The sequence below is a fragment of the Ambystoma mexicanum genome, chromosome 2p (assembly GCF_040938575.1).
Source record: "Ambystoma mexicanum isolate Mex_15411 chromosome 2p, UKY_AmexF1_1, whole genome shotgun sequence".
Classification (NCBI taxonomy): Eukaryota; Metazoa; Chordata; class Amphibia; order Caudata; family Ambystomatidae; genus Ambystoma; species Ambystoma mexicanum.
The window spans coordinates 1,214,195,139-1,214,216,837 of record NC_090923.1 but is presented as its reverse complement, the minus strand read 5'-3'; positions in this window follow the sequence as shown (position 1 = coordinate 1,214,216,837).

Sequence of the window (21,699 nt, the reverse complement as noted above, 5' to 3'; positions counted from 1 at the left end):
GGGCAGTTCTAGCCACCCTAATCAGGTCCCCACCTCCTGTCCGCTCCATGCCCACCCAAAGCAGCACTCTCGCAATGGTGTGCTTTTGCTTCCGATCTGTTCCTTGTCCTGAAGTCCTGTTAAAAACAAGCATTTTGGATTCTAAGATGGTACCCATTAGTTTGCGGACGTAACTATGAGTTTGTCCTTAGAAGGCCTCCACAAAAAAATACTTTACTTGTCTGCTGGCACAGAGAATCAAGCATGAATCCTGCTATTTACTGTTTAACATCAATTTCAAAAAGACCTTGAGAAACTTTAGAATCAAAACTGCAGCACAAAATCATGAATTAAAGAATTAGGGCCTCATCACGAGTTAGGCGGTAGCCCTTAAATGCATTGGTAATACCGCCGGACAGTTGGGCGGTAACGCAAACACAGTTGGGCGATATCCCATTTGGGATACCGCCCAACTCGTGATGAGGCCCTTAATGTTTAAAAGAGGTATCTTAATGAGTTCATTTCATGGCACAGTAAATATCAGCATTGTGATTCATTTGCTGTACAAATGACACAGTAACAATCAATATCATGAAAAACAACATTGCAGAGAATGGTTTGTCCCAAAAAATCACCTTGCACATGGCTCTGAACATAACGGTTTCCCTCATTCGCCACTTTATGCACAATTATTCCCCTCCTATGCAGGGGTGTTGCTAGGTCTGGACAAGATCCAGGGCTACGCTATTGTCATGGCTGGGGGCTAGCTAGCCTTTTGGTTGTAGCTCCTGAGCTTCTATCAGGGGCTACAACCAACTGATACAGGGCTATAGCTCCACCCAGCAATCCCTTTGCTCCTTTGAACAAAGTTTGTATAACTCTTCACACAGTTTTTTCTGGTTCACCGACATGTGTTTCATCTCGTTCAATAAGTTGATGCCATTGTTATTTCATATGTACTAATACAAAGTTCATGGCTGTTAGTGAAGCCCTCCGTGTCTTCGTCAGGGTAGTATTTGTGCGTAGGGAGGCATAATAGTACCCCAATAATAGGTCTTAAACTTATTGAGGCTGTCTCTCGCAATCTGAGAGTTAAGTCAAAGGCTAATAACATGTGTTCCATCCAGGCAGAGCGTATTTATTTTTACATTTATAAAAGCGCACCAAGCCGCAGGCATCTAGGCGCTGGCAAGGCCGGTCTTACACCAGATTCCACCCCAGGCAGGAAGCATCCTTGTCACCCCCCAATAATGACAACAAAAATGTATGTTACAAATGTTGTAAATAAGGTACTCCATAAAAACTAGATGGAAATACAAATGCAATAGAAAATGCATAATTTAGATACTACATGTCAGTTTTAGAACGTTACCTGTATTATGTGTTCAAAAAGTAACTTTTCTTGACATTGCCCTTTGCTGTCAGGAAGCTTAAACACAAAATGCCCAATGAAGAGCTCCAAACACTTCTTTGTCAGCAAATGGCTGATGTGGAGGAACCAATGTTAGAAGGCAATGAGGTGATAACACTTCTGTATATCCTGTGGGAAGAGAAAACAAGCTTGTAATGCGAGCACTGGAAAGAGCATATTTTAAGTCCCAGAACGAAAATAGAGAAATTAATATATTGAAAGACTGCTGACTGGAACCCTGGGGGCAGTTGCTGGGGGCCCCCTGAGGCTCGAGACCCCTTTCATTTGAAAAAAAATGAAAGGCCCTGACACCATCCCTGTCAAACAATTGTGAACACCAAGATACTGGGTCTTCTCTTATATGTGTGCCCGCAGACAAAATGTAAACCGATTCCAAGGACAGAGCACATCTTCACATACAAAAGTAACTTTTGTCCCAAATCTATAATTAAACATCTTCAAAAAGGTTATTTTTATTAATTTTGGATCAACTGAATGTAAAAGTAATTTCAGTGCTAATACATCAATGTCTCTCCATCAACCACCAGCATGCTAAAATAGCCGTCCTCATCACCACCACCACCTGCTGAGAAATCAAAAAAGGGCTAACAGCATTGTAAAGTCGCAGACACTAGCACCCTGAACTGAGCAGATTGTTTAGTTCCAACAGGAGGCCTCCCTAATGAACCACAGCACTGAAAGTGGGATTTGAAAGTGTTGCTTGGGCTGCAGTGTTGATATTGACAAGTGTTTCCTGTATGGGCCACTTATAATGGCACATTGATGTAAAAATGCAAGATTTGTAGTGCGTCTTCTCCTTGCACCATTGTGGCAGGCACTCAACGGAAGGCACTAGGCAGTGCACCACTTTTCCACTCTCCAGAAAGGTTCAATGACACAGCTCGTTTAAGGTGACTTGTCATCGTCCCAGGCATGCAGAGCATGCAGTGTACCCATGGAGACTGCACCAAGGTTGGGTTCGATGTACTGACTCTGCCACTTCTGCTGCTTCAAAATATGATCACCTCAGCAATGAACGCTAAACCTTCACCAGCCACACACGTGTTCCTGGCTGCATTCAGAATGCCCTCATGCAGTAACCTCCTAGGCTAAGGGAGGCACGCTGGCAGACTCCCTATACAGTCAAGGATCACGCCCCAGGTAAGCCCCCTAGTCTACCAAACATTGTAGTACGTAATAAGTTCACCAATTCTATTTCACTCCAACGTGACCTGCTCCAGGATGCCTTCTGCCACTGTTTTGCTGCAGTGTGATTTTGCTCTAGGTGTCGCCTGGTGTCTTTTGTCAAGTGTATTTGCACCTGCAGCAGTGTACTCTGGGACTCTCCCCACAGTGACTCTGCTCCGAGAAGTGCCACTTCTAGGTTGTCCTCATTATGGCTACAGATGTGAACTGGTGGTGTCCAGTTAGAGGAAATAATTCTGCTTTGTGAATCAATTTTTGTTAAAGTCATGATGTAATTGCTAATTGCATGTTTGTTTGCTGCAGGGCAAAAACCACTGCCCCGAGCAAAGAAGGAATCAACGCCGGCTGGGCCTCCTAAAGTCCAGCTGATTTTACCTTATTCATGGCTCTGTATTTGCTGTCACCAACCACGGCCCCCCTTGGAGTCAGTGCTGGCGGAGGCTGGTGGCGGCACTGGCCACAGGCCTCCTTTCCTACGAGGGCAGTGAGAGGGGAGTGTGTTGGTGCTGAGGCCTGCTTTGGTGCACCTGCCTCTCAAGACATCTTTCAACTGCTTTCCATTGTGAGACCGGGGAAAACAGGCCCCTGAGCCCACCTTGACGACTGACACACTACAAAACAAAACTTAAATAATACCTGTGTTTACCAACTTGCCCAGTGATCTCAAGTTTACTAGTTTCATGGCAGAGGAAGCCATCAATTCTTTTCCTTGCCTTTCTGGTATTTGTATTTCTAAAGATAAATACAAAATGGCAAAGACAACCCTTTACCAGAAAGGCTTCCTTTTCCTTTGCATATGTCATGTCCCACTAAACAGCTGGAGCAAAAGAAAGACTCACTCTAAACAGCTGAAGTAAAAGAAAGTCTGCAATACCAGGCCAAGATCTGTTGGAGTTTGCAAAGGTTGATAAGTATGAAGGAACTCATTTATACAAGCACGTGGTGCTAGCCTGGCTGCTTTGCTGGACAGCAGCAGAGGCCAGGACCTAGGCGTCATGCAGTGAGTCAGACAGTGCTCTCGCTCTCAGACTGAGTCTGATTTCAAATTCCAGTAGCACTTTTTTGTTTTACATAGAATTTGTTACCCTACGTACTATTTCTTGAAATTAAATGATGTAAAAGTGTGTGTGTGTGTATTAATCCTCTTGGTGCCCACTAGAGGCTGGCACGTCAGGCAGTCGCCTGCACGGCCTTATGCAAAGACCGGCCCTGGGCGCTGGTTACTGACAGAAGATACAACAGACAATAATGACAGCTGGGTATTTAGATGAACAGGTGTGTCTTTAGTTTCTTCTGAATAGATGGTAGGAGGGTTCAGATCGGAGGTGCAGTGGCAGATTGGCCCTGACCACCGGAAAGCTGGAGCCACCAGCTTGTTTCCATCTGCGATTAGATGCAGAGCATTAATGGTGCTTGGATGTACATCCAGCGCATTTTGCCATAGTATTCAAACGGGAAAGCCGCACCGTTTGCGTGCATGCTCCAGACCACCTAAGTCTTCCTGGTTGGGCAGAGAAGAGGTGCTTATTTACCTGCAACATTCTCAGCACAAAACAATTCCCTCAATGGGCTTGAGCGACGGGAAAATCTCACCAGGTGTGTCACCGAGGACAGGATAGCAGCGGCTCGTAAAACGGAACCACAAGGCACGTAAGGGGAAGATGGCACGGTCAGGGTCTTGATCCAGAGGAGAGCTCTTCTGTCTGGCCATCAATGGAGAGCGAAGGGGAAAGCAGTGACCTCGGAACAGTGCAACTGAGCCAGTGGCATCAAAGAGGGACGTGAAGGACATGCAACCAGAGAGGCGATATACAAGAGAGAAGCTCGAGCAGCCGATGCCAGGTAACGGGGATCATGGAGCTCACTAGAGGCCCATGGGGTGAGGTGAACGGTAAAGGTTTGCTAGAATGCCAGGAAAGCACCAGAGTTCTTCATGAGATATCATGACACCGCCCTGAGCACATGCTGAGTCTAAGGCATGTTGATAAGACAGGGGAGCCGAAAACAAAATGGCCGATAAGGAGGGCTGATTCATATTGCTGACATAAGGAAGAAGACAAAAGCGGGCACACCGAAGGGTATTGGAGAATGTAATAGCAAGTCCCAGAGTAAGACAAAGGGAAGAGCAATCAGAACCCCAATAATATTTCAGCAGAGTGGGGCATTGGCAGGATAGTGATGGGGAAGAGGAGTAAGGAGCATAATCCCCACCTACACTCTGGGAAAGTCTAACACAGCATGCCAGAAAAGTAGCTCCACCGCATAGATAGCATTGAGTCCATCAAACAGGAGAGTGATTCCGCCAACAGTGAATGTTGCACAGGGAGCCCTAAAAGGAGGGAATACTAGACATACCTTGATGCCGAATGGAAAGGAGAAGGATACTATGGCCCGCCCTAAACCACAACGCAAACAGAAGCGAAAGGGGGCTCCAACGCTCCTGAAGCCAAGGGACAACTTCACCTGAAAGCCTGCAAAAGCAGGAGTCATCTGGGGAGATACAGAAAGAAACCAAAAAAGCACTGATGGTGGTCCATAAAGAAGATTTGATTCTCTGAATTAAGGAGTTTCATGAAAAAATCACAGCGACATTCCAGGAACAATTCTCCCTATTAAAGACAGAGTTGAAACAATCTATTCAGGAGATAAAAGGGAAGATTGCGAAGTTATGGGAGAGATTATATACCAATGAGCAGCCCTTCAAGAAGTTGGCAAAGATGCGAAGAAAAATGAGGAAATATTGGAACATCATTTGAGGCTCTCCCAGAATTTAGAAATACAATGTGAAGACCTGTAAAATAGGTCAAGAAGATCTAATATATATTTAAAATACCTGCCGGAAGACATCAGAAACAAAGACCTAAAGGATACAATCAAGCAATTCTTTGGAGATTTACTAGAAGACATACCACTGGAAGACATCCACATAGATAGGATTCATCGTGTTGAGCCCAAAAGATCAGAGCTGGGAGCAAGAAGAAGAGATTTTCTGGTAGCTAAGATGTCCTATGGTCAGAAGGAAAATATACTGAGTGCAGCACGCACAGTAGCCCCTACCAGAATAAATGGGGTGGAAATTCGACTATTTCAGGATCTTGCCCAATCCACACTACAGCAACAAAGAGCAATGGGGCCGGTATTAAGTGCTCTCCACCAAAAACAAATAAGATACAAATGGACGTTTGCATTTGGGCTTCTCTTCCCATGGCATGGAAGGCAGAGATGGATAACCAACTGCTGCAAAGGCCTGAATATCTTATAGATTGGAGGAGAAGAAACAGGGTTCTATCCCGACCACCTGCTCGCTAACTAATAGATGTAGACCATGGGAATGGTTGAGGGCCCCAAGAAGAAGAAGAAGAGGAGGGAGATATCCTTGAGGAGCTCCAAGAGAGTTGGGATGAATGACGATAAGGGGGAGGCATCAAAAAGGCAAGGGGGAGAGGTACTCTCATGGACTAGAATGGCAGACCTGTGCAGTTGTTATGGGAAACCCAAAGCACCAGCAGGAAAGGGAATGACAGATTCGGAACAAGAGAAGAAGAGACAGTTAACGAAAGAGGCCCTAGAGGTGGATCCACTCTCTAAACGATCAGTTGGAATCACTAAGGGAGGTCTTAGAATTACCCCCAAAAGTTAATATCTCAAGGTATTTACCATGGACTTTTAGCCTTTGGGGTCAATAGGAACCTTGATCTGACCTAAGGAATGTTTCAGTTTTGTTGGTATGGGAAAGAGAGTAGGGGAAAAAGGGAAATGGGGAATCAATAGGGGGTATGGAAAATGGGGATCCAGAAGAGCCAGCAAGTGGATGCAGTATGGTATGGGTGGGAGGAGCAAGACACCTCACATTAGGAGTACCACAAAATGCAAGAGGAAATGTAAAGCTATTAAAGCAATGGGTACCCCTCAGGAGACCACAGAGGAAGCCAATTCAAACTAATAACATATAATATTAGGGGCCTAAACTCCCCAGCAAAAACACATAAAGTGGAACACTTCTTAAAAAAGGAGAAACTGGATATAGTCACAATGTAGGAAACTCATATAAGTAAAAAGTATTAAGGAAGGTACAAGTTTAGATATTTTCTACATATTTATCACACTACTGTTGATGATAAAACCGGGGGGCGCAGGGGTTTATTATTGCTTTCGAGAATATATCAAAACTCAACACTCTAGGGTCACTGGTAGATAGAGGGGGTCGTTATATCTGTTTGTTAAGATTCAGATAGGTAGCTACACATGTATGATATCAACAGTATATACCCCAAACCCGGGACAAGATGGCTTCTTGATATAGTGTTGTCCCATTTGGAAACGTTTGTAACAGGGGATGTCATATTAACAGGAAATTTCAATGTAACGTGGAAGACCGGAGCAAGGATATTTATCAGGGCCAGAATGCACCATAACAGGCTCTCCAACAAAGAATACATTGTATTTCACTCAAAGATGCTTTGCGATAGGTGAAGGTAGAGGAAAGGGGATACATGTCAAAACATAATGAAGCAAGACAGAGATTCAAAGTTCGAACAGAATTGCTTTATTAACACAAATGTCAGGATGGATGAAGGCCTAACTTGCCCTATACTAAGGTGGGATTTCCCTACCTAAAGAAACTAAGAAAAGTCTCAGTCCGAAATTTCAACTTAAAAGTCTGCCTGTGTCCAAGACCTATACTTGCCCTCACAACTAAAGCTAAACAAAGTGTGGATGTCAGCAATGAAATAAATGGTGATTGAAATAAAGTTCTGAGTTTCTTCCAGCTCCTAGCTTACTTTTCAGCTCCCCTTCCCCAAGCTCAAGAAAGTGCAATGAAAAAGTCTCTGGATTACCTTTTCCAAGTTCAGAACAGTTGCACAACTCCTCAGGGTTTCCATCCCCAGGTTCAAGATAGTTCCACCAATCCTTGGGGTTCCCTTACCCAAGTTCAAGATAGTTCCACAAATCCTCAAGGTTCCCTTCCCCAAGTTCAAGATAGCTCCACAATTCCTTGGGGGTCCTTTCCCCAAGTTCAAAGCAACACAGTTCCAAAGAAAAGATTCTTGAGGTTCCCGTTCTCAAGACAGTACTAAAGTTCATTAAGTATCTGTTTCTTCCATTCCGTGGCTTTGGGTTTATTTTAGTGTGCACATGCAATTCTGTTCATTCAGCATTTGTCTCGCTTCCATACAGCTCCCAGGAGTGCCCCAATTTTGAGTGACTTTCCCCTTCACTCACCGGTCCCTGGCGTTCCCTCCAAACAGCTGTGCCGTTCCATTTCTGCACCGCCTGCTGGCTTGCCTTTAACCGTGAGCCCCGCTCGCAGCCGATGCTCCTCTGTTCCCACCAGCAGCTCTGCCTCCCTTCCACGGATGCTGGCAGCTACTCTGTTTCCTTCTCTTTGCCCGCAGCTCCGGTGGCGTATCTCCGACCATGGAGGCTCCCACACCTGTGGATTTCTTACTGCCCAGATTGCTCTGGGCTCCACAATTCCTCTGGATCATCTGCCAGCATTCTGGCTCTCCTGCAGGACCCACCAAAGCTGCCTCCTCACAAACAGGATTCCATGCTGGACTTTTTGCTGCTGGTCTCCTCCCTTCTTATACACCTGCAACCACTTGACAGGTTGCAGGTGTGAGTTCCCAATTGAAATTGCCTGACTGAAATTAGAGGAGAACTTGGCACATGCCTGACCTTTACAATACTCTGCAGGCCTCTTTCCTGAGTCAGTACGAGAGTGATGAAATGACCTACTAGTGTTCAATACTCCCAGTCACCTCTCCCTCGTCCTAGTAATGTAATAGGTTGAATGAGGGAACACGAGGGTAGATGTTTTACAATAGCCCATAAAGGCCAGGGAAGGGTTAGGTTGGTTCTCATACGGGAAAGGGGGATACCATGTCTCGCCTGTGGACACCCTCTTTCCAATCTCCAAGGACCCTTCACCCAGGTGATCCTCCCTCGCTTCTCCACCCCCAGGGTCAGGATCCAAAAGCAATGGCCATTCCCTGGCCACCTGAGAAGAGGATCCAGGCAGAGTAGTAGTGAGAATACCCTCAGGTTTCTCACATACACTTTTTATTTGCATGTACTGATCCTTTTCCTGCATCGATTATATATGAGTCTCATCGCCGTTTCTGGGGAGGGTAGAAGCAAAGAACTAAGGTTAATAGCACTCTCAGACCATGCCCCCATCATCACTACTATTAAACTGTCAATAACTCACAATGGGCTATGGAAGTGGTCTTTCCTGACTGAAATTCTTAAAGATAGGGTTATAACAGAAACAAGAGGGGGCGGGGGCAATAAGAGGATATGTTAAAATAATATAACACAGGATGAATCTCCAATGATTGTATGGGATGCATTCAAAGTGTTCATTAGGGGAGCCCAAAAGAGCCACCATCAAAGCATACAGAAATGTAAGAGGACTATTAGACCTGTTACGTACTAAACAAGCAGATTGTTTTGGTTATATATGAGTTTACCGACCACAATTACAGAGTGGTTCATTTCATCATGGTAAAAACACTGAAAAACATCAATTTTATTTTGTGTTTTTAATTTGGGGGTGCCCTCCAACCCTCCTGATTGTCCAGCCTTATAATGCCATCCCAAGTCCATCCCGACCCATTACCCCACTACCCCTTAAATATTTATTTAACCTTTTCAGTGTTTTTCTGTGTTATTGTCCTCTCTGTCATGTACCACTCTGTAATGTTTGCAGGAAAATGACTGGATACCAAATACATCGATTAAGCATAAGGAAGAGGAATTATGTTAAAGTCAATAAGGCGTATCGCCTACTGGTATGACAACTTAGGCAGCGAACCACGGCACAGACGATTTATACAAATTTAAAATAAGATGGGAGAAGCTACTACAGATAATGAAGAAATAATAGATCAATGTATAGATTATTAGTCCTCTTTATATACTTCAGAACACCCACAAGAGGCTTTACAAAAAACAAAGTTAGAATCCATCTCCCTCCAGAAACTTACATCCATGGGGAGAGAACCATTGGAAATGATGGATATAATGGAGGAAGAGGTGAGCAGAGTGATAAAAAAAACTCCCTCTGAACAAAGCACTGGGTCCGGACGGCACTGGGTCCCGACGGTTTTCCGGCAATATTTTGTAAAACATATCAGTAAACTTTAGCTGCGAAATTAACAGAATTATATAACACATTTAAAGTATGGACGAAGCCATGGTGATGCTTTTCCCCAAACCAGATAAGGACACAACTATATGTGGCTCGTATCGCCCAATAGCTTTCATAAACATAGATGCAAAAATATACACAAAAATATTAGCTGATGGATTCCATAGAATGGAATTCATCCTCCTGTAAGAGTGTGGGAGGAGAAGACTGACACACAGGTGGCATTGTTGTGGTTACAGACTTTTATTTGGGTTAAAAAAGAGAGGAAAATACTGACTGTCCCTAATGCTAAGACGGGTTTCCCTGCCTCAACTAAATACTAAGGAATCTGTCAGGATGTCCGTCTAAAGCAAATAGTCCACTGTCCTGTGTCAAAACCTATTTCTGTCCCTTACACTCTTAACTAACTAAGGCAAATGAGGAGCTTCTTAGTCCAGAAAAATGACTCACTTCTTCTGGAATGAGGCTTCATGTTCATCACCTGGCGATTAAATGTATTTACCAAATTGCATAACATCAAAGTACCAACAGTTCTCTTGGAAGATTTCTCTGTCAATGGTAGGCACAAAAAGAAAGTCTTTCCAAATGACTTGCTCTATTCACAATACCAGTGGGGTGGCTCCCTACCAGCTGGCTTTTCTTGGACTCACTGTGATGACATAACAAATGATGGGTGAATGTCTCCCTTCCCCTGGCTTTTCTTGGACTTTATAGACAGTTAAACAAGTGGTGCAGGAATACCACCCTTCCCCTAGCCTTTCTCAGACCTTTCAGGCAGTTCCACAAATGATGGGGGGATATCTCCCTTCCCCAGGTCTTTCTGAGACTTTATGAACAGTTCAGAAAAATGTGGGGGAATGTCATCCTTCCCGTGGCTTTTCTTTGACTTTATAGACAGTTCCACAAATGGTGGGGGAATGTCTCCCTTCCCGTGGCCTTTCTCAGACCTTTCAGGCAGTTCCACAAATGGTGGGGGAATGTCTCCCTTCCCCTGGCTTTTATTGGGCTTCATAGATAGTTCAACAAGTGATGGAGGAATGACTCCCTTCCCCTGGCCTTTCTCAGACCTTTCAGGCAGTCCCACAAATGATGGGGGGATATCTCCCTTCCCCAGGTCTTTCTGAGACTTTATAAACAGTTCAGAAAATTGTGGGGGAATGTCATCCTTCCCGTGGCTTTTCTTTGACTTTATAGACAGTTCCACAAATGGTGGGGGAATGTCTCCCTTCCCGTGGCCTTTCTCAGACCTTTCAGGCAGTTCCACAAATGGTGGGGGAATGTCTCCCTTCCCCTGGCTTTTATTGGGCTTCATAGATAGTTCAACAAGTGATGGAGGAATGACTCCCTTCCCCTTGCCTTTCTCAGACCTTTCAGGCAGTTCCACAAATGATGGAGGAATATCTCCCTTCCCCTGGCTTTACCTGGGCTTCATAGATAGTTCAACAAGTGATGGAGGAATGACTCCCTTCCCCTGGCCTTTCTCAGACCTTTCAGGCAGTTCCACAAATGGTGGGGGAATGTCTCCCTTCCCCTGGCTTTCCTTGGGCTTCATAGATAGTTCAACAAGTGATGGAGGAATGACTCCCTTCCCTTGGTCTTTCTCAGACCTTTGAGGCACTTCCACAAATGGCGGGGGAATGATTCCCTTCCCCTGGCCTTTCTTAAGTCTTTCAGGCGATTCAACTAATGGTGAGGGAATGACCCCCTTACCCTGACCTTTTTCAGGCTTTAGAATTCCAGAGGAAATTACTCCTTTCCCTCTGGTTCTTTTCCAGTTTCTCACAAAGCCAGAGGAAATAAATCCCTTCCCTCTGGGTCTTGTCCAACTTCTCGTAACCCCACGGTGAATGGCTCCCTTCCCCTGGATGTTTCCCAGTTTCTCAGGATGCCAGAGGAAATGACTCTCTTCCCTCTGGATCTTTTCCAACTTCTCATAACCTCAGGTGGAATTACTTCCTTCTCTGGTTGTTTTCCAGCTTCTCAGGCTCGTCTGCTATTCGCGAGGCAGGCCTGGTTCACTAACCTGCCAGGTACTTTGATTGTTTATATAGTCGTTGTAGTAATTTCTCTGAATTTTGGGTTCCCAGGCCCTTGTTTCAACTGTAATTATTTCTTCATACTCTTTCTATAATGGTCCCTAACACCAAGAGGTGTTTCTCTTCCCCAACTAAATACTAAGGACTCTGTCACAATGGGCCTCATTACGAGTTTGGAGGTAGCCATGCCGTCATTACCGGCATGGCTACCTCCCAACTCGTGTCTGGGTCTGGGTCCCGAAAAAAGGGAATTACCGGGTCATTCTGACTTTTGCGGGCCCGGTAATTCCAATTTTTGGGACCCAGACCCGATATGTCCCCATTCCCATTTCAGCCCCCATAGGGCTCAATGGGAATAGGGAGGATGCTAACAATGGACCCGTTAATGACGGGTCCATTGTTAGCATCCTGGTCTGCTCGCGAGTGCCGGTATGCACATCTGGGCAGACCAGACGTGCATACCGCCACCCGCGAGCAAACTCATAATGTGGCGGCCCGGTATGAATCATACCGCGGCCGCCAGGGTCGTAATGAGGCCCAATGTCTGTCTAAAGCAAACAGTCCACTGTCTGTGTCAAAACCTATTTCCGTCCCTTACACTCTTAACTAACTAAGAAAAATTAGGATCTTCTTAGTCCAGAAGAATGATGCCCTTCTTCTGGACTGAGGCTTCGCGTTCAGCTTCTGGTGATGAAAGGTATTTTCCAAATTGCATAAAACAAAAGTTCTAACAGTTCTCTTGGAGGATTTCTCTCTCAATGATAGGCACAAAAAGAATGTTTTTCCAAATGATTTGTTCTATTCACCATATCAGGAGGATTGCTCCCTCACATCTGCCTCTTCTTGGACTCGCTGTGACAACCCAACTAATGGTGGGGGAATATCTCCCTTCCCCTGGCTTTTCTTGGACTTTATAGACAGTTCAACAAGTGATGGGGGATTGACTCCCATCCCCTGGCCTTTCAGGCAATCAACAAATAGTTGGAGAATGACTCCCTTCCCCTGGCCTTTCTTAGGTTTTTCAGTAAGTTCAACAAATGGTGGGGGAATTACTCCCTTCCCCTGGCCTTTTTCTGGATTTTAGGATGCCAAAGGAAATTACTTCCTTCCCTCTGCTTCTTTTCCAGTTTCACACGACGCCAAAGGGAATGACTGCCTACCATAGGGGTCTTTTCCATCTTCCAATAACCCCAGGGGGAAAGACTCCATTCCCCTGCTTGTTTTCCAGCTTCTCAGGCTTTTCTGCTATTTGTGAGGCAGACCTGCTTGCCTATCCTGCGAGGTACTCTAATAGTATCACAGCTTCTGTAGATAGTATAGCAGGCCTGGTTCATTATCCTGAAAGGTACTGCTATTGTTTATATACTGGTTGTAGTAATTCCTCTGTATTTGGGGTTCCCAGACTCTTGTTTCAGCAGTAATTATGTCTTCCTACTCTTTCTTGAACTTTCGTTCCTGACCTCTACTTCATATGCAGTTGTTTGTTGAAAGTCTCTTTCCCAGGCTTTCCTCCCAGTTTTATAATCCAGGATACTTCTACCCTTCTTTAGGAGGTCCTAGATCTGCCCTCCATTTCCACCATCTATCCCTGGAAAGCCCCTACCTTCAGCAATCTTCAGTTCGGGCTCCAGCTGCCTCCAGGAGTCGACCTCTTCCGCCCTGTGGTCTGCGTGTAGTCCGCTCCGACCACAGCATATTTCAAGCTGCTGGTCGCTGCTGGTCTGCTTTGCCGGCATGCACGTTGTGGTCCATTCTCTCTGGCAGACCTCTGTGGTCTGCTTCCAGCAGGGCAAAGGGGACTTCTTCCATTGACCCTTTTCGGAGGCTTTGCCTTCTTGCATCTTGGATCCCCGGGTTTCCCTGCTCCAATAGGTCGACCTGCTTGCGGCTTCTCGAAGGAGGGCTGACCCGGTCTACAGCCCCTTCTCTTGTGGCACCGCTTCCCTGCTTGATGCTCCTCGAGAGAAGGCTGAACAACTTCTTCAGTCCTTCTTCCCTTTTTATGTATCAGTTGCTTACAGATTGTCCATTGGTCCATCTGCTGTTGGTCCATCTACAGATTGTCCATATTGACTAGACTGCTGGAGTTCATTCCGTGGGGTGCCCTCTATAACTTCGACCCTCTTCTTCCTCCCAGTGTCCTCTTAAATGGGTTACTTGTTATCTTCTTTGTCTCAGTATTTTTGCAGGATTCATACAGGTACTCCCTACTCTTCCTCATCTCAGTACTTTGGAAGAGGTTTGGATATTCTACCTTACATAGGTACATGGAAGAGTGTGGAATCATGTTACCCTGTATAGGGTATGAAGATGACGGCGGGTGTGGTATTGTCCCTGGTCCCACAGGGGGGGTTCCCTCCCATGAGACCACCCACTGTGTATCACCCCAGGAGGACTATTAGGTAGCAACCTCACCTCCCTGGCCTCATGGGAAGGGGCTCCGCCTAGTGAAGCAGGGACCATGCCCTGGGATTTGTCCCACTCCCTAGACTAATTGACCCCGAACAGTCAGGATTCATCAAACATCGGAAAACATTCAATAATATCAGACGGGTTTGTCACTTAATTGAGAAAACATCTAAGATGAAAATGCCAGCACTGTTGCTTTCCCTGGAAGGCTTTGCACTGGGTAGAATTGTTGTTTCTGTTTCTTTCGATGTAATACATGGGGTTTGGATCTAAATGTAAAGGAAATGGTGCAGGCGAACTACCAGAAACCGATAATTATGTTACAATTAATTGTCAATTTTCCCAAAGTCTAACCATTGACAGAGGACCTAACCAAGGGTGTCTGTTATTCCCATTATTGTTTGCTATTTATTTGGAACCTTTTTTGGCAAAGATAAGGGGCACGGTTGGGATTAAAGGAATACCATTTGCAGAGGAAGAGCACAAAATAGTTGATTTTGCTGATGATATGTTATTGGCAATAACATAACCCAACTTCTCACTTGGAGCGGTAGTACAGGAAATTGAGGACTTTAGGAGCGTGGCAGAACTGAAACTCAATATAAGTAAATCTGAGATTCTCAATTTATCATTAGAGGGAGAATTGTTGGAGCGTTCACATCGATGCTCCACCTTTAGATGGGTCTGTGAGGGGATAGTATACCTAAGAGCTACCATAACAAAGACGCTAGGATTCATGTACGAAGCAAATTATGAGCTATTGTTAAAATCTACTAAGGCAGATTTGGACCAGTGTGCACCCCGCGATATATTGCAACTATAAAAATAGTAACTCTACCCAGGATTCTATGTTTTTTTCCAGGCGCCTCTGATTCCCCTCCCAAAAGTCTTCTTCAAACAATAAACAAAATGGCTTTGTCATTTATTTGGAAAAGCAAAAAACCAAGGGTTGTGCTTCAAACTTTGATGGCAGCTAGGAAAAGAGGGGGGCTAGCACTCCTGAATGTTCTTAAATATTATGAGGCATCGCAACTAAGGGTCATAAAAGAATGGTCTCAGGGGGTATTGGAAAAACTGGACCAGAATGGATAGGGCAGTGTTGGGGGCACTGCTTTCAGAGGTGCTATGGCTAAATAAAGCATAAAGACCTATAAACATACATGTTAGCCAGATGTATGTATTTATTTATTTATTTATTTATTGTTTGCTTGTTATGCGCTTAAACAGGAAGTAAATATTGTTTCAAAGCACCCACAGGGCAACAGGGAGGAGATAAGGGGATGTGAAACAATTAAACAATGAATACAATCAAATACATAAAGATAGGTGCTGTGGTGCTCATCAGTGAGCAAATGGTTAAGTGCAATGAAGGATAAGTGCGAGCCTCCAGGAGGATAGGGGGAGCTGAGGCAAGTGCTGAGGATAGGCAGAAGCTGGGGCGATTTGGTGTGGGAGGTCAGGGTACAGAGGATGCATAAGGGCCCTGTACACCAAACAAGCAACTGTGAGATTAACAGAGAAGAGTGTGGGCAGGTGGGGGGTTAAAGAGGAAAGTCTTGAGGAGCTTCCGGAAATTTAAGAAAGTCCTGCTCAAGATGAAGACAAAGGGGGAGGCTGTTCCAAAGAAGGGAGCCAGCTGAGGAAAGTGATCAACCTCCTGCCCTCTGTTTAGCGAAACGCTTAACGCACAAAGAATTGGTGCCAGGGGAGTACAGGGGTCTAGAGGGGGATTTTTTTGTAAGAGAAAGTTGCAGATAGTGTGTCCACTGGCCCCAGACACCCTTTTGGATGGCACAGAGGGATTTGAATTTAATCCGAGAAGCAACTGGGAGCCAGCGAAGAGTTTTTAAGGTAGGAGAGACGCGGTCCCTGGGCTTGAGGCCAAGGATAAGTCTTGCTGACCTATTCTGGATTAGCTAGAGAGGTCGCTGAGTAGAAGAAGAAAGATTCTGAAGGAGGCTATTGCAATAGTCAAGCCTAGAGAGTACCAGGGCTCTGGTAAAATTGAGCTTCTGGGGGAAAGTGAGAAAAGGTAGAATTCCTTTGAGAAGGAAGAGCTGAAAAATGGGACTTCTTGGTAATTTCCCGAGTGTGAGGGAAGACAGAGAGAGAGGAGTCGAAGATGACTTCAAGGTTTCTGGCTTCAGAAGAGGGAGCAGGGGAAGAGCCCATGGAGGAAGGCCAGAGTGAAAGAAAGAAGTCAGGGGCAGGAGGCCCAATGGGAAGGATCTCTGTTTTGCTGCCATTGAGGCAGAGGTCATTGGAAGTGCAACAAGTCTGGATGGCAGACAGGCAGTCAGGGATGATGGAAGGTGCAAGAGGGTCAGCAGGAAGTTTGAAGAAGATTTGTGTGTTGTCAGCATAACATTGGAGGTTGCGGGAGAATGGGGAGATGAGGAGTGCCAACTGAGTGAGGGAGATGTTAAGGAGCCACGATGAGAGGATAAAGCCCTGGAGGACACCACACCTGGAGAATGAAGTAGGAGAGGAGAAGGTGCCCAGGATGACTTGAGAGGAGTGGTCACTAAGGAAGGGAGTTGGAATCCAGGGATGCAAGCAGTTCTTCACGAGTAGTCAGAAGAGCAGTTTATGTGCCTCTGGCTGCCCGGAATCCAGACTGATGGTTGTGAAAACCACCAACAAGTTCAGTGTGGGAGTTAAGTTGGGACAGGGCCAACTTCTCCAGCAGTTTCCCCAGGAACGGGGTGATGGAGATAGGACGGTATTTGGCTGGACAGGTGGGGTCTGCTGACGTTTTGTTAAGGAGATGGAGCAAAAGGGAGTGCTTGAGGGAGGAGGGCAAAGAACCGGTAGCAAAGGAGTGGTTACAGATCACTGCATTAGTAGAAGACACATGGGATTCACTAATAAAGAGAGGTGGTATCTCTTTGATTCCACCCCCCTTCACGCCGTTATTTAGAAACCCATTGTTTACACAGGAGATGGAGCAGGGTGATTTCCGGCACTGGAGCCAGGCAGGTTGTCTTAAGATGAAAGATATGATGCAGGTCCAGGAGATTGAGTCCTTCGAGATGTGTAAACAGTCATTTGGGTTGGGAGAGGATGAATGGCTTAGATACTACCAGGTACGCCATTGGATCCTGAACACCCAAAATGAAACAGGAGTAGTAGAACACTTACACCATTTGAAAAACACATAACATCCCAATCAGGAGAATAAAGTTTCATATCAGCGTTAATCAAACGAGAGCAGGTCCCAGTCACACTGCGCCAAGAAGATGTGCAAATTCAAGATTCAAGTCTTGGATTTATTTTGAAGAGGAACAGCCTGACACATGTTTCGAGCTTGAGACAGCTCTTCGTCTGAAGCTTAACTTGAAAATTACAAGGAACTCCAATTGCGGGATGAAGGCCAGGGGCAAGGAGATTCTGCTCTGATGCTTCGCTAGTGCGGATATAGCTATTCGGACGGCAAAAAATCACAACAAGGTTTCAGCACACCAATAAATAAATCCAAGACTTGAATCTTGAATTTGCACATCTTCTTGGCGCAGTGTGACTGGGACCTGCTCTCGTTTGATTTGTACTTTTCCAGTGGGAGTATACTGGAAGTATACCCACACCACCCAGACACCTGCAGCCTTGGGCTGTTTTCTTAATTTGTAGAGTACAAGCACTGTGGACTACTGACTTTCTCTTAATAAATCGCCGCTCTGCTGGAGGGGATGTCAGTAGAGAGGAGACGGGGTCCATATTTGGTGGAATTACCAGGAGATAAAATCCTACTGGGCGATAATTAGGGCAAGAATTGAGGAGATGTTTAGCACAAAGCTGTTGCTAGGCATGAGTGAGTGTTGGGTTTAGCTTCACTAGTGGAGGTATGGCATGGGTTTGCATTGTAGGTGATGGGAGGGCCACGCTCCCACTGCCTTAGCATTTTCAGTATTAGTTGAGTGGGGACATTGTAACTTAAGATGCCCTCCTCATCTGCCAGTTCGAATAGGGAAACATTTCTCTTATACATCCTTTCCCTCCCATACATCCTTTCAATCCCATACATCCTTACCCACCCATACATCCTTTCCCTCCTATACGTTCTTTCCCTCCCATACATCATTTCCCTTCTATACATCCTTTCCCTCCCATACATCCTTTCCCTCCCATACATCCTTTCCCTCCTATCCCTCCCATGCATCCTTTCCCTCCTATACTACCTTTCCCCCATACATCTTTTCCCTCCTATACATCCTTTCCCCCATACCTCCTTTCCCTCCTATACATCATTTCCCTCCCATACATCCTTTGCCTCCTATACATCATTTCCCTCCCATACATCCTTTCCCTCCTATATAACCATTCCCTCCTATACAACATTTCCCTCCTAAACATCCTTTCCCTCCTATACATCATTTCCCTCCCATACATCCTTTCCCTCCTATATATCCATTGCCTCCTATACATCATTTCCCTCCCATACATCCTTTCCCTCCTATACATCCTTTCCCTCCTATACATCATTTCCCTCCCATACATCCTTTCCCTCCCATGCGTTCTTTCCCTCCTATACATCATTTCCCTCCCATACATCATTTCCCTCCCATACATCCTTTCCCTCCCATGCGTTCTTTCCCTCCTATACATCATTTCCCTCCTATACCTCCTATCCCTCCCATGCATCCTTTCCCTCCTATACTACCTTCCCCCATACATCTTTTCCCTCCTATACATCCTTTCCCCATACCTCCTTTCCCTCCTATACATCATTTCCCTCCCATACATCCTTTGCCTCCTATACATCATTTCCCTCCCATACATCTTTTCCCTCCTATACATCCTTTCCCCCATACCTCCTTTCCCTCCTATACAACATTTCCCTCCTATACATCCTTTCCCTCCTATACATCATTTCCCTCCCATACATCCTTTCCCTCCTATACATCCTTTGCCTCCTATACATCATTTCCCTCCCATACATCCTTTCCCTCCTATACATCCTTTCCCTCCTATACATCATTTCCCTCCCATACATCCTTTCCCTCCCATGCGTTCTTTCCCTCCTATACATCATTTCCCTCCCATACATCCTTTCCATCCCATGCATCATTTCCCTCCTCCTCCTGCCAGAGCCTGATGCGCACTCGATCTCCCATTTTCCCACTGGAATGTGATGGCCTTTTATACTGTGTTCTGAATGCAGTGTGATATGTCGCTCATTTGGGTGTGCCAATCACTTGCTCACTTTGTGGAGACACTTGCTCCACTTGTCCATAGAGCAGATGGCATGGGGTTGGAGCAAATAATGTGATAAACGTTTATGAATTAGGACTATGGAATACCTTTGCCCACTTTTGCTGGTCGCTCCCCTCTTGCATGCATTTTTACGCAGATTTGCGTGCTTTCCGCCCACTTTCAGCATCTTTTGCCCTCCTTTCGAGCATGCTGTTTGCGCTTGCACATTTCAGAGATGGGCACAGCTAAGAATTATGCTCGTTTGTTTGTTGTGCATTCGTTCAACGTGTGTAGCGCATCTCAGATTTTCACCAAAGAAAGCCTTGAGAATCTGCCCCTTGGTCCCCTTTCAAAGACCCCTTTCACGAATGCCACAGGAACCAGAGGCCAATCAGGTAAGGGGTTATTGACCAGAAGGATTTGGAACACAGGAGAAGCCCCCTCCAGCCGTGAACTCCACAGCACAGCCCTGACATGCTGGAACCCTAGATCACTACAGGGTCCATGCTTGAACCCACACAAAGCTCTGCTGATGCGCCTCAGTCCTGGCCTACCTCACCCCTGCTTTTCTAGTGTTAGAAACCCATACGCGCTCAACCAATGTACATCAATCGTGGTTTACAGCATCCCTGCTATTCCAGCACTTTGACACCCAAAACGCCTCATATATTCGCTGCAGCCATCGAAGCTCGTTCGGTTCTATTTCAGCACATTTAGCTCTGCCAGAACACTTCCATAGTGATTGTGGCGTTGCCCTTTAAGGGTATGCACGCGACGGAGTGATGTGCACTCCGTCGCGTGCGCTGTTAAATAAACGGGGCGTTCCCGGTGACATCACAATCACCGGGGAGCCCACACTGGAAGCACTCCTATCTCCGTGTCTCTCTGTCACGGGGGGTGGGGGGCTCACGGACGGCGGCAACCGGAGGCCGCCAACAGTGGCGACGAAGCCGGGATCGCTTCCTGGTACAGGCGGAGACGTTCGTTGGGAGCGGAGATGATCACATGTGACCGCCCCAGCGAATTCTGACCGCGGAGAAGGAAGCGACGCACGCGGCCGGCGGCCATTTTGATGAATAGGCCTCGGAGGCTCACGGCTTCATAACGAAGCGTCGGTGAGCCATCCGGACTCAATTTTTGGAAATTCTAGCGGCGGACGATCGCTGGAGGCAAGAAATGTAATTTGCAGAATGAATCATTGACATTTTCACTGTTTTCTCACCGAGGAGATGGGTGAGTCTCCATGGGAAACCTGCTGAACATATTGGGGGCCTTTTCCCCTGCTCAATTTTGGACACTTCATGGTCTGGTGGCTGGCTGGAGTGGAAAATTCTGTGGAGAGCGCGCCTGGTGAGAGGAAAACTTCGAACCTGACTGCTGGTGGTGAGTTGCGGCCCCATTCATTATAACTTCTGGGGTGCCTGTGCGCTGTCCACCATGAGTCAAGCTGCTGCTGCTGCTGGTGCTGCTGCTGCTGCTGCTCCTGTGCCTCCGCCTGCTCCCTCGCCGAAACCACCTGGGTCCCTACAGCCAATGCCTGAGTTTGATATCTCGGGTGCTCCTTCAAGTCTGGGACAGAGGTGGAAAATGTGGATGGATAGACTGGAGATGTACTTCAGGGCCACGATGGAGACAAGTGATGACGGCAAGCTGGCCACTCTCCTGTACTCTGCTGGTCCAGCAGTGCATGAGGTGTTTCTGTCCCTGCAGCCGGTGGATGGGTCGTTTGCGGCGGCTAAGGAGGCTCTCCATAATCATTTTTTGCCAATGGCCAATGCGGACTATGAACGTTTTCTCATGGGTACGGCTCGACAAAAGGATGACGAGACCCTGGATGTGTTCTATGGGCGGCTGCGGAGACTGGCAGCGTCATGTGCGTGGAACGACCCTGAGGTGATGATTCGAAACCAACTTATTCAGGGGTGTGTCTCTGGGAAACTGAGGCGCCAGATACTGCGTGAGCCTGGTATCACCCTTCCCCGCATCCTAGAGTTGGGAAGGTGCCACGAAGTATCGGAACTGCGGGCGACCAGGATGGAAGCTAATGCCCGCCCAGGCAGGGTGGAAGAGGTCTGCGCGGTCGGCAGAGGCCGCGGATCGAGGCGCCCCATGAACACCCAGAGCCCGTGCCCGCCAGGGACTACTTCCTCGTGCCCGAACTGTGGGTATGATCTCCCGCACCCAGCTGAATGCCCGGCGACTGGGGTTAAGTGCGGTAGATGCGGAGGCGCTGACCATTTCGCCAGAATGTGCAGGTCGCCAGCTCCCAAGATAGTGCCGAGGGGGCCAGTTCGAGCCGGCTTCTTCCGACCCCA